Below are 16,242 nucleotides of genomic sequence, written 5' to 3' on the forward strand. Positions count from 1 at the left end.
CATATTCAACATGTTCCTAATGGATGCAATGAAACATTAGTCTTTGGGTTGTCTTCCATGAGGAGCAGATGTTTGACTTGAAAAGAAGGGTGCAAGGAGGTATGAATGACCAGAAGAGTGTACTGTGGTGGAGGCTGTTACTGCTAGTCAAATAAACCCACCACGTGCTCCCCTAAATGTCTCAGCCTTAGATTTTCTTTTTTTGTGGTAACATTTTCCTGACCATTTTATATGAAATTTTTGCAGATCTCATAAAATGAGTTTGATGTTTTCTCTCTTCTATTCTCTGGATATATTTGCTTTGCTCAATATTTTTATTCCTTAAATTTTTGTGAAGTCATTTGGGCCTTCTATTTTCATTGTGGGAAGAGTTTTAATTTTAGATTCAATATATTTGATTGATATAGGACTGCTGGTATTTTCTAGTGGCAATTTTTGCAAACTGTATTTTAAGAAACTTGCATATTTCACCCAAATTTCCAAAATTTTAGCAAAAATCTTAGCATTAGCAATACCAATTCATTGGTATTTAATTATTTATAATATCTTCTCATTACAAAAAGAAAGCTGGAAAGCCCAAATTTGTAAAGACTAAAACAACATGCTAGTAAATAACTTATTGGGTAAATGAGGAAAGCAAAGGGAAAATTTAAAAAAAAAAAACAAATGAAAGCAAATGAAAATGAAGACATGAGCTATCAGAACCTATGGGATGCAGCAAAAGTGTACTAAGAGAGAAGTTTACAGCAATAGAAGCTTACATCAAGAATATGAAAAATCTGAAATAAAAAATCTTATCTTACACCTAAAGGAACTAGAAAAGGAAAAACAAGTGAAATAAAAAGTCAGTAGAAGGGCATAATAAATATTAGAGTAAAAGTAAATGAAAGAGAAATAAAAAAGATAATAAAGAAGATCAGTGAAACCCAGTACAGGTTCTTTGAAGATAAACAAAATTTACAAGCCTTGAGCAAGGCTCACTAAGAAAAAAAAAGAGAAAACTCTAAATAAATAGAATCATAAATATAAGAGGAAAAGTTACAACAAATAGCACAGAAATACAAAGGATCATGAGACTAATGTCATGAGACTAATCATGTCAACATCTATAGGCTAATAAATTGAATTACCTAGAAGAAATGGACAAATTCTTAGAATCAGTCAACTTTCTCAAATCAGAAAAAAAATAATAAAACCTGACCAGATTAATCACAAGCAAGGACTGGTTTTAATTTTGAATTAAGCTAGTAATCAAAAGCCTCCCAATAAGCAAAAGCCCAAGACCAGATAGCCCCATTAGTGAGTTTTATCAGACCTTCAAAGAAGTCCTAATACTTATCTTTCTCAAACTCTCCAAAAAAAAATAAAAGAAGGGGGAATGCTTTTAACACATTTTATGGGGCCAATATTACCCTAATAATAAAAACAGACAAGAACATGATACAAAAGAGAAAACTACAGGCCAGTATCTCTGATGAACATAGATGCAAAAATTCTCAATAAAGTCTTAACAAACTTAACAACAATAGTCTTGCGGGCCTCCCTGGTGGTACAAGGGGTTTTGCACAGCACTGTGAAGCTATTTGTAGCCTCTGCAGCAAGAGTTCGATCCCCAGCCGGTCAGGGAGCAACCCACATGGCACAGCAGACCTCTCCTGCCTTGCCCCTTGCTCCCCTCAGCAGTGTATTCCAGTAGATCTGCCTGTTCTGTTCCTCACTCTGTCTCTGGTGAATCATCTCACCCCCCACACCTCTGGCCTGTACCCCAGCTCTTGTATGCATAAATAAATAAATCTTAAAAAAAACCAAAAAAACATAATCTTGCCATTTGTGACAATATGGATAGAACTGAAGGGAATTATACTAAGTGAAATAATGCAGAAGAGAAATACAAACACTGACAGATATAGGCTTTTTGATTATATGTGGAATAAAAACAAACAAAGCACACAGATAAAATAAAACAACAGATTCTGAAAACAGAACTGAGGTTACTGGAGGGGGAGAAGGGGTGGGAGCAAAGGGTAGAAAGGGTCCAGTGGACTGCAGTGGAGAGTTATTAATACTTTGGTGGTGGATGAGGTGTGGTGACACATCTCATTTGAAGAAGCATCATCCTGTACTCCTAAAATATATGCAATGATTTAAACCAATATGACCTCATTAAAAAATCAAATTAACACAAAGCATTGGTAACAGAAACTGAAAACATGAGGAAAAAATTGGCACATTATTCCTTTCACAACATTTTAATAAAAAAAGAAGATAACTTGGAAAAATTTCATATCTTCTCAATATACTTTGAATGTTTGGAAAGCTCTGTAGTGACATTCTGCTTTTTATACCTGACTTAGGTAATTGTTTTCTATCTCTATCTTTTTTTGTCCTAGATTTGTCTTGCTAAGGGATTATTAATTATTCCAGTCTATTCAAAGAATGCACTTTTGACCTTGTGGACATTCTCCATTGTATGTCTTTTTTTCTATTTCAATGGCTTCCTCCCTTCTACTTTTGTGGGTTTTAATATGCTATTTATCTTTTTTCTAACTTTTGAGTTGAAAACTTAGATCATTGCTTTTCAGTATTTCTTGATTTTTGAATATACTGATTTAAAGGTGTAAATTTTCTTCTGGACACTTGTGCAAAGCAAATAGTGAAAGACTCCTAGACAGAGTCACATACACCGTTTTGTGATATAAGCAAGAAACAGTAACTTTGATGTGTTGAATTAACGAGCTCTAGATTTTATTTGTTTGTTTGGTAAAGACTTCCATCCTAGCCCCTCATGGCTAGTTCAAGAGGGCTTGTCCTACATGAACTCTTGTATCAACCAATATTGTAGTTTGCTGAGACCTCTTCTCTTTCCCTGCTTAATATCAATATTGAGAAAATGTCACTATGAGTGTTTTTTACTGAAGGTGTGGGGGTCTTGGGTGGAGTATCACAGCACAGTATACAGTAGGGAACAGTTTTGAATTGAGTATGTCTTCCCCTCCATTTCTTAGGGAATTTTGGTTTCGTCCCGTCTTGTTGCTGCTAAGTTTTTGGGTCCCTTTTTCTATTCCGACTCGTCAGAGTTCATAGTCTCTCTTCTTCTCACATCTCCTATTCCAGGTTACCCCCAAACTCTGGATTTTACATATAGCTTTTCCTTACTTTGAATAAAATCAATACCTAGTCACAGGGCCTTTTCTGGACAAAGCACACATGCAGGCCTGGGGTAAAAACGGTGCTGGGGGTGGCCTGCTGGAGAATCAAGGCAGGCCCCCTAGGCTGGCAGATTTTTTTTCCCCAGAAACTAGAGTGTTTTATTATTTTTTTTTTTTATTTTTCTGTCACTTTTTCCCCCTATGCTCAGGTTTTAATTTTATTTCATTTGTCTTATGTGTCACATAGTTGCAAGTCTGCTCTGTGTCCTACTTTGCTAACAATGTTCTGTCATAGCTTTTATTATATTACATCTACAATCTTGGTAAACATATTTTACATTCACATTTTTTCCTATTTCAAAACACAGTTTTCATTCCTAAGGGGGTGTAAGAAAGACATGTAATTCCCTGAGATCTCACCCACTAGATAGAAGGCATTTAACAAATTGAGCTGCACAGATTCAGTTGCAGACAGCTGGACAGAGTATTCAGAAAGTCTAAGGAGTGCGTCCTTGGACAGAGCTGTCCCTCATCAGACTACTGCAGAGCCATGGTCCTGGTGGGACAACCTGGTGTCCTGATATCCAGGGCTGCCAGATTCAGATGCATCTGGCTGTGTCTGAAGCAGTTGTGGAGAGGGGGTCAGGCAACTGTCTATTCTCAAAAGGAGCTAGAAAGGGTCCAGCCTGTGAATGTTGTTCATGTTGCCCTGGCTTTCAGATGTAATGGAAAATGAATAAAAACAGAAAACTTTCATTGAAATTTCTGTGGGAATATAGGGCCACCTTGCCTTGCTTTCTCTGTAGTGACCCATGGAAGACATGGACGGAATGGTGAAAGGAATCCTTCCCTCTTGGTATGTAACCCTGGGAAACAGATTGGACACAGCTGCCAAAGCTGGGTCAAATAATGTGGTCACATAAGGTTGCCGTAAGAAATGGTCATGACTTCAATGTTCAGCCTGACAGGGTACCAGTAACCAGCTAACAAAAAGGCCAGGAAAGTCAGAGAGCCAAGGTAATGACACCTAGCTTTGTTTCCAGATCCTCAACAGAGGAAGAAGAAGCTAGAAGGGCAAGTGGACTTGGTCAGGCCCCTATAGTCTTCAGGTTCATAGGAAGACCTGCAGGTCAGATTAGAGACCCTAAGACCCTATTCTGTATAGGGGTTTAGTGAGGGGCCTGGAGGTATAGCATAGGGTTTGAGGAAGAAGGCCTAGCAGGACCCAAGGAGTTGGCCAAGTAATGTAGGACAAGTAAGCTAACCTGGAATCTGACTTTATTGGAAGCTTGCCATGTCGTCAACACAGCTGTGCTTTCTCCTTGTCCCCTCAGGCCCACCCTAATGTAGCTAGTTTTGCATATTGTAGAAATCTTCCTGATTTCCTATACCTCTACAGTCTTCTCACATCTCCATAAATAGTCCCTCTATTAAATTATCTGTTAAATCAATTACCTTAGTATGTCCCTCTATTAAATTATCCACTATTATCTATGTCTCTAATAGTCCCTCTATTAAGTTATCTGTTAAGTCAATTATCCTAATGTAAGTGTACCCTCCATTTGCTGCTGGGACCTTACTGATATGTGGTTATTCTCCTGATAACTCTGGACTCTCAGCAACAGGGTCTGGAGATGGAGGATGAGAACAGGTTTTACATGGTGGATACCTGCAGAGGAGGTGTGTAAGGAAAACACAGAAGTAAGGGTAGGTATACTCACTTCATTAACATACTTCAGAGACCCCTGGTCAGAAAGGGATTTGGCAATGCATTTAGTTCTATGGGATGGGTATAGATGAGCTAGACCTGATTTGAAACCAGGGTGGGTGGTGGTATTAGGAAGCAGGAAGGCTAGAGGATGACCATAGTGGAAGACTATTATCATCCAGATGTCATTCCATTTGATCTCTGGGAAAGTGCTGAACAGAAAGTCAGCTCCTGGGAGAGGATGAATGATTAAAGTCAGAGTCCCCTGAAAGAAGGAGGAGCCCAGTGGAATGGGTGAAACCTGCCACTCAAGTGTCTGCATGGGATCTGGCACAGGGGGACTCCTCTACAACTTTGGCAGAAGGCATGAAGATGCTTACAAAACAGCATGGGGAGACGGGCATTCTTCTCCACTGACATTCACAATATCCTCACATGAAAGGAATGTATGAGAGGATAGAACTGGAAATATTCAGAAAACACAAGGGATTGAGGAGAATAGGCATGAGGAATTTTAAAATGGGTTTGTTATAAATTTAATAAGTGCTAGAAAAGTAATGGGGTTTGGAAAAGTTAATTGAAAAATATTACCACCCTGGAGCACTAAATCTGGTTTTATTTACCCAGCCCATGTGGTATTTCTCTTAATAAAATCAGGAATTTACACACATTGGAAACCAAGCTTTTATTGTAAACTTAACAGAATGCCGGATCATGAAAACATGAAGAATATATGTACCACATCTTCTTGATCCAGTCATCTATTTTGGGGCATTTCGGTTGTTTCCAAAGCTTAGCTATTGTAAATAGTGCTGCTGTAAACATAGGAGTGTAGGTGCCCTTTTGAATTAATGTTTCTGTGTCCTTTGGGTAAATACCTAGGAGTGGAATTACTGGATCATATGGAAGCTCCATCTTTAGCAGGTTGAGGAATTGCTTCACAGCTTTCCATAGTGGTTGGACCAGTCTGCACTCCCACAAGCAGTGCAGGAGAGTTCCTTTTTTCCCACATCCTTGCCAACATTTGTTGCTGCTAGTTTTTTTTAACATGTGCCATTCTCACTGGTGTAAGATTACCATCTTGTAGTTTTGATTTGCATTTCCCTGATGACAAGTGATGTTGAACATTTTTTCATATACCTGTTGGTTATTTGCATTTCATACATAATGGAATACTACTCAGCAATCAAAAAAGAAAAACTCACACAATTTGAAGCAACATGGATGGAGCTGGAAGGGATCATCCTCAACGAAATAAGCCATAAAGAAAAAGAAAAATGCCGGATGGTCTCACTCATAGCAGGAATCTAGAAGACCTAAATAAGACCAGGAAAAAGACTAATTTTAATAAAGTAAAAATCAAAATCAACAAGCAACAATAAACCAGAGACACACTACAGGGGAGGGAGAAGAGAGTAAAATCAAAACAAGGGGTGTGTGTGAATTGTCTGGGGACTACAACCAAGATGAAAATGCATATATTGTGCAAAAATGAAAAATGATATAAAAATATATAAAATTAATAATAAAAAAAGAAAACATGAAGAATAAAGTTGGAGAAATGACATAGGTATTGTTCCTTTAAATTATCCCAGGGCCTTTGCACATGCTGTGCCCAGTGTCTGGAGTCTTCTACCTTATAACCTGAGGATGGTGATATTTTCTTGTTAAACTTCATGGTACTTTTACTGTTTGAAGACTGCTTTTGTGTGGTATGGGGCTTCATTAAAAAACATTTGGCATATGCCCTCTGTTCTTCATTCATCCCTCTTTTGTTTTTCTTATTTTTATTGTGGCAAGGACACTTAACATGAGATTTAACTTCTTAACAGATTTCCAAGTGCACGCTACAGTATTATTATCTTTAGGCACAATGTTGTACAGCAATTCTCTAGAACGCATTCATCTTGCCTTATTGTAACTTTATACACATTGATTAGCTACTTCCTACTACCCCCTATCCCAAGTCCCTGGCAACTACCATTTCATTTGTTGCTTCTGTTGAGTATAACTATTTTAGATGCTTTCTGTAAGTATTTGTCCTTCTGTCCCTGGCATATTTCACTTAGAAAAATGTCCTTAAGATTGATGCATATTGTTGCATATGGCAGGATTCCTTCTTTTTAAAGGTTGAATAATATTCCTTTGTACACTTATACTACATTTTCTTTTTCCATTCATCTGTCAATGGAAAGTTAGAGTGTGTCCACATCTTCGCTATTGTGCATAGTGCTATAAAGAACATGAGAGTGCTAATATATTTTGGAGCTCCTGATTTCAATTCTTTGGTATAAATATGCAGAAAGTGGGATTACAATTCAGTGGGAAAAACTAATAACCCAATTAAAAAATAAGCTTCAGACTAGAATAGACATTTCTCCAAAGAAGATCTACAAGTGGCCAAAAGTATATGAACATATGCTCAACATCACTATTACCATGGAAATGCAAATGAAAACCACCATGCAATATGTCTTGTTAGGTTGGTTATTATCAAGAAAACAAAAGACAAGAGCTGGTAAGGCTATGGAGAAATTGTACACTATTGGTGGGAATGCAAAATTGTGGGTTCCTATGAGCTGGCAACTCATGGCCAACTGTAACCTATTTGCTATCTGCAAATCACAGCAAATTCCTTAACTACCTACAGAATATATCCCCTATCAAGAAGGAAGGCCTGGGGACTTAGGCTACTGTTGACCTGATTATGTGACATTCTCCAGGGCAGTGTCAGTATAACTCTGCCTGTGATAACATCATACTTTGATGACCCAAATGTCTCTTGATGTATGGTCACGATGTCCCCTTCCCTGTCCCTTTTAAAACTTTGTCCCCATTCCTATCCCACCCTCCAGACCTTATTCCTCAAACCATTATCACATGATCAGCTTTTACTAGCCTGTATGCTTTCAATAAATGGCGCAAGAACTTCTGCCCAAGTAGCAGAGTCTCGCCTTGCAAACCTGCTCCACAACTGTTGTGTCCCTTACCACGTTCCCACCGCAAAGCCGCAACAAAGTTCCTGTAACAACACAAGATAGTGCAGTTGCTGTGGAAACAGTGAGGAGGTTCCTCAAAAATTTAAAGGTAGAAATACCATATGAGCCTTCCTTCTTCTTGCTCCATAAAACAAGGCTATAATACTGAAGATTCAGCTGTTGGCTGTTTGTGGCAAAGGAAGGGAGCTGCTAATTCTCATTGAGATGAAGCCATATGAAGGATGGTAGAGTGTTGGCTGACAGGAGTCGGTGGATATGTGAAGTACCTGCAATTCCCAATTTTAGACTAATTAATGAACGAAAAAGAGAAGGAAACTTTTCTCTCCTCTGTCATCCTTATTTTGGGTCTCTGTTACCCTCAGGGGCACCTTATTCCAACTAATACATCTGGGAATACTAAATCACAAGCTTTCATGCTGTTTATTTAGAAAGGCTCTGAACTGTACCATAGCTCACTGGGAATTGATCTGGATCAAGAGGGGATTATCTGGAATGTGTGGAACGTGTAAAATATGCTGATGGGCCAGTGACTAGGGCTTATATTTTTGGCAACAATAGACAGGTGTTAGGCATCAGAGACTTCCAGCTGATTTCGCTCTCTTCTTAAAAGACTCAATAATTAAATTTATTTATTTAATGCTTACATGACTGTTCATTTTTGTACAATATTTGATTTCTCCCCTCAGGTGTAGTTCCCACCACCCTATTGCCTATGAGCTATCACCACAGTCCCTTGTGATCTTCCCTCCTCTTTTTGGACTCCTCTCCCTCCCCTTCCCCTGCTGCATGCCTCAGATCTATGGTCAGCTTGCACGTTTTGTCAAAGACTCACTCTTCAGACAAATAACTGTCTATAGGAATGCTTGGCTACCCTAAGCTATTTGGAGCCCCTATTCTCTCCAAGATCTCTGAGAATTTCTGGGTGGAATTTCTGTGTAATAGTATCTTTGGGATCTCATTTCTTGTCATGTGCATATCCTCTTTCCTCTGGCAGCATGGAACATGGCTCTTCCTTCTTTATTTCCTCAGAACACCTTTTTCTTAAGCCACTTGGACTGAAGGTTTGGAGATAATGGGATAGTTGATAAAAAGTCAATTTCTGTGGGCCTATTCCACTTGATGATGCAAAGAAACAGTGAAACTTTGAGATAAAGTTGAAAAAAATTCCGTTATTTAAATTTTTGTTCTTTCAACACTTTTTTGTTGTATTAAAACATACATAACATCAAAAATTTCATTTTAAAACCTGTGTGGAATTTTCTCAAAACACTAAAAATGGGTCTACCATATGGCCCAGCAATTCCACTCCTAAGAATCTACCCAAAGGACACAAAAGCATTATTTCAAAAGGAAACCTGTATGCCTATGTTTATTGCATCACTATCTACAGTATCCAAGATATGGAAACAACATAAATGCCTCCAAACAGATGACTGGATCAAGAAGAACTAGCATATATATACAATGGAATACTACTAAGGGAACCAAAGAGATAAACTCACGCCATTTGTGGTAACATGGATGGAGCTGGAAGGGATTATGCTAAGCAAAATAAGTCAGAAGGAAAAAGATAAATATTGGATAGTTTTACTTACAGGCAGAAAAAGAGAGAAACCAAAGGAATAGGAAAGAGACAAAACTTGCAATCTGACCAAAGATCTGAGGCATATAGCAGGAACATGGCTCCCTCCCCTTCCCCTGCTGCATGCCTCAGATCTATGGTCAGCTTGCACGTTTTGTCAAAGACTCACTCTTCAGACAAATAACTGTCTATAGGAATGCTTGGCTACCCTAAGCTATTTGGAGCCCCTATTCTCTCCAAGATCTCTGAGAATTTCTGGGTGGAATTTCTGTGTAATAGTATCTTTGGGATCTCATTTCTTGTCATGTGCATATCCTCTTACTTCGCTGAGCATGATCCCTTCCAGCTCCATCCATGTTGCTGCAAATTGCATGTGTTTATCTATTTTGAATGCTGAGGTATGCACATGACAAGAGGATATGCACATGACAAGAGGTATAGGGGTCAAATTAGGGGTGGGAAGACCATAAGAGACTCTGGTGATGGATCATGGTTCTATGGTGGTGGGAGAACTAAAGAGACTACACCTGAGGGGAGAAATCAAATACTCTCCAAAGGTTAACATTATGTTCGAAAGGAAAACACCCCAAATTTTCAATTAAAAAAGCCATAATTTGAATAATTGTTGTATATAATGTGATTAATTTTATGTATATAGCTCAGTGGCATTAATTACATTCACAGTTTGTGTAATCATGGCAATTATTTTATTTCCCAAATCAAATTGTTGTACAGAGTCCTCTGCACCCAAAGGTGTTACTATCCTCAATTAGATTAGAGTTAGGCCCATTCTTTTTTTTTTATTTTTAAAGAACTGTTTTTTTAAATTTTATTTATTTTAAGATTTTATATTTGCATAGAAGAACTGGGGTGTAGGCCAGAGGTGCAGGGATGGGGGTGAGAGGATTCATCAGTGACAGAGAAGTTTGCTGATCAGGCAGATTTACTGAAATACACTGCTAAGGGGAGCAGCGGACAAGATGGGAGAGGTCTGCTGCGCCATATGTGGATTACCTTGCTGGCAAGGGTTAAACTCAGGCTGCCAAGGTGGGCCATCATGGTGAAGGCACTGTGACTTAACCCCTAGGCCACTAGGGAGGCCCAGGCCTATACTTAAATAAAAATTCAGGAACTTGAAAAATCCCTGGGCTTCCTTCTGATACAGTTTAAGGGCTCTCATTCTTCCAGATGTCCCTGGTATCCACTGAACTGGGGATGGACTGGCTGTGGATGGTATTGTTGAGGACTGATGTGTGTCAGCTTTCTGGAGTCTGACGCTGGGAAGCAAACACTGTGGGTCAGGATAGCTATATATTCTTTTTTTTTTAATTATATAAATTTTATTTTTATATTCCCCTTACACTTACAACCCCCTTATTTTGACCCCAATCCCTCCTTTCCTCACCCCTGACCCCCCCCCCCATAGAGTGTCTCTGGTTCATAGTTGTTTATTGATTTTGATATTTTCTTTCTTATAGTTATTCTTTTTCCTGGTCCCTTATTTAAGTTTTCTAGTTTCCTGCTATGAGTGAGACCATCCGGTATTTTTATTTTTCTTTCTGACTTACTTCGCTGAGCATGATCCCTTCCACCTCCATCCATGTTGCTGAAAATTGCATGTGTTTATCTATTTTGAATGCTGAGTAATATTCCATGGTGTATATGTACCATATCTTCTGGATCCAGTCATCTGTTTTTGGGCATTTGGGTTGTTTCCAAAGCTTAGCTATTGTAAATAGTGCTGCTATAAACACAGGGGTGCAGGTGCCCTTTTGAATTGATGTTTCTGTGTCCTTTGGGTAAATACCTAGGAGTGGAATTGCTGGATCATATGGAAGCTTTATGTTTAGTAGGTCAAGAAATCACACAGCTCTCCATAGTGGTTGGACCAGTTTGCACTCCCACCAGCAGTGCAGGAGAGTTCCTTTTTCTCCACAACTTTACCAACATTTGTTGTTGCTAGTTTTTTTAATATGTGCCATTCTCACTGGTGTCAGATGGTATCTCATGGTAGTTTTGATTTGCATTTCCCTGATTACAAGTGATGTTGAACCTTTTTTCATATGCCTGTTGGCCATTTGCATTTCCTCTTCAGAGAAGTTTCTTTTTAGGATAGCTATATATTCTTGCTCCTGACTTGGCCCTTGGCCCTATTGTTCACAGAATGGTTGGGTGGGCAGTTTTATTTATTTATTTATTTATTTATTTATTTATATATTTTTTAATTAATTTATTTATAGAAGCACTGGGTATAGTCAGGAGCGCAGGAGGGTGAGAGAATTCACCAGAGCCAGAGCGGGGAGCAGAGCAGGCAGAAGGACCGAAGCACACTGCTGAGGGGAGCAGCGGGCGGCAGGAGAGGTCTGCGCGCCATGTGGGACCCTCCTCCGGTGGCCGGGGAGCAGCCGGGGATCGAACCGGTGCCACAGAGGCTGCAGGCAGCTTTGCAACCCAGCGCTCAACCGCTGCGTGGGTGGGCAGTTTTAAACCAGGGATTGGGAAGAGGACAACTGGGACTGGGGGTACTAGAAACTACAGCCAGGAAAAGATCTTGGAAAGATCTATGACTTACGAGGAACGTGCGTGTGTGTGTGTGTGTGTGTGTGTGTAGGGGTGTAGGGTGCAATGGGAGAGACTGCGTCTCTGGGAGACAGAGACCACAACTTTGAAGCTTTACTCTGCTCACCTCCTTTTCCCTACTTCCAAACAACCCTAGAGGGCTAGAGTTATGCTAGAATTTAAAACCTGAATTTCAAATTATAAGGCAAGAGATGAAGGGAGTTGGGGCTGATGATTTGGAGAGTTCAGACAGTGTGTTAAATGTACAAAGCTATTTGAGGCTGCTATTTCCATCTATAGAAGTCTACACAATCTTACCGAATGGTGTAATGATTAGGCTGATGGAGTTTTGAAGCATATGAAAGACATGAAAACAAGGCAAGGTGAAGCAACAGCCTAGGGTGATCTTGTGGAGTCCTGGAGGGAAGGCTAGGACAGCTGTTCTTAGATGGGCAAGGAGACTGCTAATTCCCTGACTTCAATTTAATCACAGAGATCATAGTCAGACAGGCATGTCCAGGAGAGCATAAGCCCCCTGACTACTGAGAGAGTGTTCTTTGTCATATGGTGTGGACCCCATGCCTCCAAATCATCCCTCTTTCACTCCAGTTTGGAAAGGAAGAACTCTACATGCAAAACTCCCAGTGACCCTGAGCCTCAATGCCAGTGCTACTCCTGAACTATCTCCCTCTCCCATCCTGGTCGGGACATGGTGCCCAGAGCATCCTTCCCCTACTACCTGTCATAGCAACTCCATTTTCTTTTTTTGCGTAGAAGAACTGGGGTGTAGGCGAGAGGTGCGGGGAGTGAGAAGATGCACCAGAGATAGAGTGGGGAGCAGAACAGGCATATTTATTGAAATATACTGCTGAGGGGAGCAGCAAGTGAGACAGGAGAGGTCTGCTGTGCCTGTGGGTTAGCTCCCTGGCTCAGGGTCAAACTCAGGCCATTGTGGTGACAGCGCTGAGACTTATCCCCTAGACTACCAGGGAGGCCCTAATAGCTCCATTTTCAATCCCAAGTGCATGAACTATGCATCTAAGGCCAGGCTCTTATTCACACTGATTTTCAAAGTGCTGAGGTTTGATTAGCTTCTTTCTAAAAGCTCATTTCAGAAAGAAGGAATCAGCTGTTTATTGTAAGGGGTCAGATATGTCCACTGTCAGATTCCAGTTTGCTTAGGGCTGACTGAATACATGGGAGTTAAATTCCTGGGGAGAGAACTTGGACTGGAGTGGAGAAGCAGGTGTGGGGAAGGCTGTACTTCTGTTATGCCACTGCATTGGGTTGGCCTGCAATGCCCTTCTATACCTGAACCTGGGAACATGGTCTTGGGCATTCTTCCTGCCACCATGTACTCCTGATGGACCTCATTGTCAGCAGCCTCATTGTCAGCGCATATGCCATGATTCCAATTCACTCAACTAGTAGAAGGCCCCAGGGCCCTTTGGTTTGAAAACTGGATGCACGTGGTGAAGTTCTGCTATAGTACTCCTAGAAGCAGAGCCCCTTTCTCCTTGTCTACTGGGGGGAGATTTTGGCTTCTGTAGGCTGATAAACTGTAAGAGGAGGCAGAGAGGATGGTACTTGGAGGCTACCATGCCCATCTTGGTGCATTATGGAACAACAGAAGAGAACTTTAGAGGGGGTAGGTTCAGAGTGCATACTGCAAACACCTCTGGGCTTCCATCCCCCAGTGCCATTTGGAATCAGAATATCACAGAGATAACCCACAGCTCAGGCCCAGATGCTCTCCAAGGCTTGACTGTTGGAGCATCTGACAGATTGGAGTAGAGGAGAAGAGGATGCAGGATGTCTGTTCCTAGTGGCAAAAGCATGGAGAAAAGACTGGTGGTCCTGCTGGAGAGTTGGAGTGGGGTGGGGGTGGTGGCTGTGTTGGCAGGGACTAGTTGGGTGGTATTTACACTGAACTGAGGCAATGGGAGGGATGGATTAAATCAGTGATGTTCCAAGTGGGGTGGGCAAGATGATCCATTGGAATGTAGAAGAAAATGAAAACTCAAATTTAATTGTTACTATAAAGAAATTAATGTTTTGTCAATGTCTACTATATGAGTTGACACTTAGTCCTTGCATCAGGTGTTCACATCATGGTCATAGTAGAGGTGACCTCAGGGAAGAGATGGGGTTCATCAACACAGGGTATGGGTGGGGTAGAAGGTGGCATCCTTCCTGGTCCAGTGGCTTTCAAGTGAGTTGTGAGGTATTATGAATTACTTGTATCCCAAGCAGTACAGAGAGGTTATATCACCTATAATTTAACTAAATTAAATAGCACAAAAAGGGCAAGTGGCTTGAAAAGATTCCTGCAAAGAAATCCATAAATTGAAAAATAATACAAATAGTGTCAGCAATAACAAATTCAGAAAAAGGGCAGAGCTAACAATTTCCTACTACTAATAGGGGATCCGTTACAATGATAGTTAACTCTCATAAAGGAGTTGCCAGGAGGAAGTTCAAATTTATAAAAAAGACTACTTGAAGTATCATTTAAATCACTATCGTTAACAGTCAACATTAGGGCACATTGGATTTGGAGTATTAGCTAACAATAATATAAATATGCCATCACTATCAGCAAGACATACATTTTATACACCCAGAATACAAACTGCTACAATTTTGTGTGACTGTGTGTGTGTGTGAGTGTGTGTGTGTGTGTGTGTGTGTGGGGAGGGTATACTCCAGGTCATTAAATGTAACAAACATGATTAGAAATCCCTTTTGCTTACTAGTAAATCCTTTTTACTTACTAGTAAAAGGCAAAAACGAACCAGTCAATATTGGGAAAACCACTGTCCTATTTGCCACCGTTAAAGTGACTGAATTACTACAGAGACAAGATGGCAACACCATATAAATGCATTCTATTGAAAATCAGAAACATTGTTGAAAATTTAAAGAAAAGATTTAGAATACAAGAAGTGCTGAGGAGGTTGACTATATGACTAGATACAAATTGGTCACATATTCCATCTTAAGTCTTTACTTTCTAATCATGGCATTCATAAAGGAGTACTTTTTGTGGTCTACTAAAGGAAAGATCTGTTTATCATGTGAATGACTTACTCAGTAAAACATGCTGTGGTTTTCATGTGTGAAAGTATCCATGTTGCCCTGGCTAGGATACAAAACTGGAAGTTGGGGATAGGGAGGAACCATATATGAAACTCATCAATTGCATCATTCATTTGCCAACTACAGCAATAAAGAAACTGAAACTCAGAAGAGCATAAAATACCACAGGTTGTCAATAATACGGCTACTTTGAAAAATAAAATAAGATTTGGAATAATTTCATATTACTCAAAGGTTTACTGGTAATCTCAAGGTAATGTATGGAATTTAAAGATATATTTCTTTAATGAAAGGCAAGTGTTCCAAATTTGCCAACCTCTGATTTGTTGGTGTGTGACTGTCACAAGTGCATACACACACACACACACACCCCGAGTCTCCTATCATATAAAGGTAATATTTTAGCAATGAATTGAGAAAATAACTAAGAGTTAAAAGAACCTGGTCATAGGGAAAATACTTTGAAAAGTGATGTTTGTTCCACTGAGGGAAAAATGACTTTAATGCCAAGAAGAATCATGTCAGTGTCACCTATATAGGCTGCCATAGCCACAGCCTTCAAAATTAATAAGTTTACTTTTAAACCCATTTATAAAATCAATCTTCCAAATGATGAGTTTTGAGCATAAAAAAATCCTTTTGTTAAAAATACTTGCAAGAACTGATAAAAACATCAAGAATGCTGGCTCTATGGATAAAGAAGAGTTTCCTGGTGGAATCTCACATTTGCAAAATTGGTGGGTGGGATTTAAACAAAGACTTAAAATAAATGCAGTCAAAAGCATAATTTATTTGTGTCTATTAATCTTTGTGGGTTATTTTTTGGGGGAGCAATAAACCCATTAGGAATAAGTATTGGCATTGACTGAACTTAAAAGCATACTTTTTAGTCTCATAATATATTAATGATTTATTAAGACCATTTTTAATCATGTTGCTTTTCACTGAACAGATTTTTGCTAATAACTTTAAAGTGGAAGGGAAAAACCATAGTGTACCATTCATTAAAAATGAAGTAATTTAAAAATTTTCCTCTTCACCATATCTGTTTATGGTTTTTGAGCATGCTTTATAATATATTAATGCAAATGCATGGCATATCATTTATAAACTGTAAATATCAGGCTAAGAGTTAGAAGAAATAAA

Source organism: Talpa europaea (genome assembly GCF_964194135.1).
Source record: "Talpa europaea genome assembly, chromosome: 1".
In the NCBI taxonomy this organism is placed as follows: Eukaryota; Metazoa; Chordata; class Mammalia; order Eulipotyphla; family Talpidae; genus Talpa; species Talpa europaea.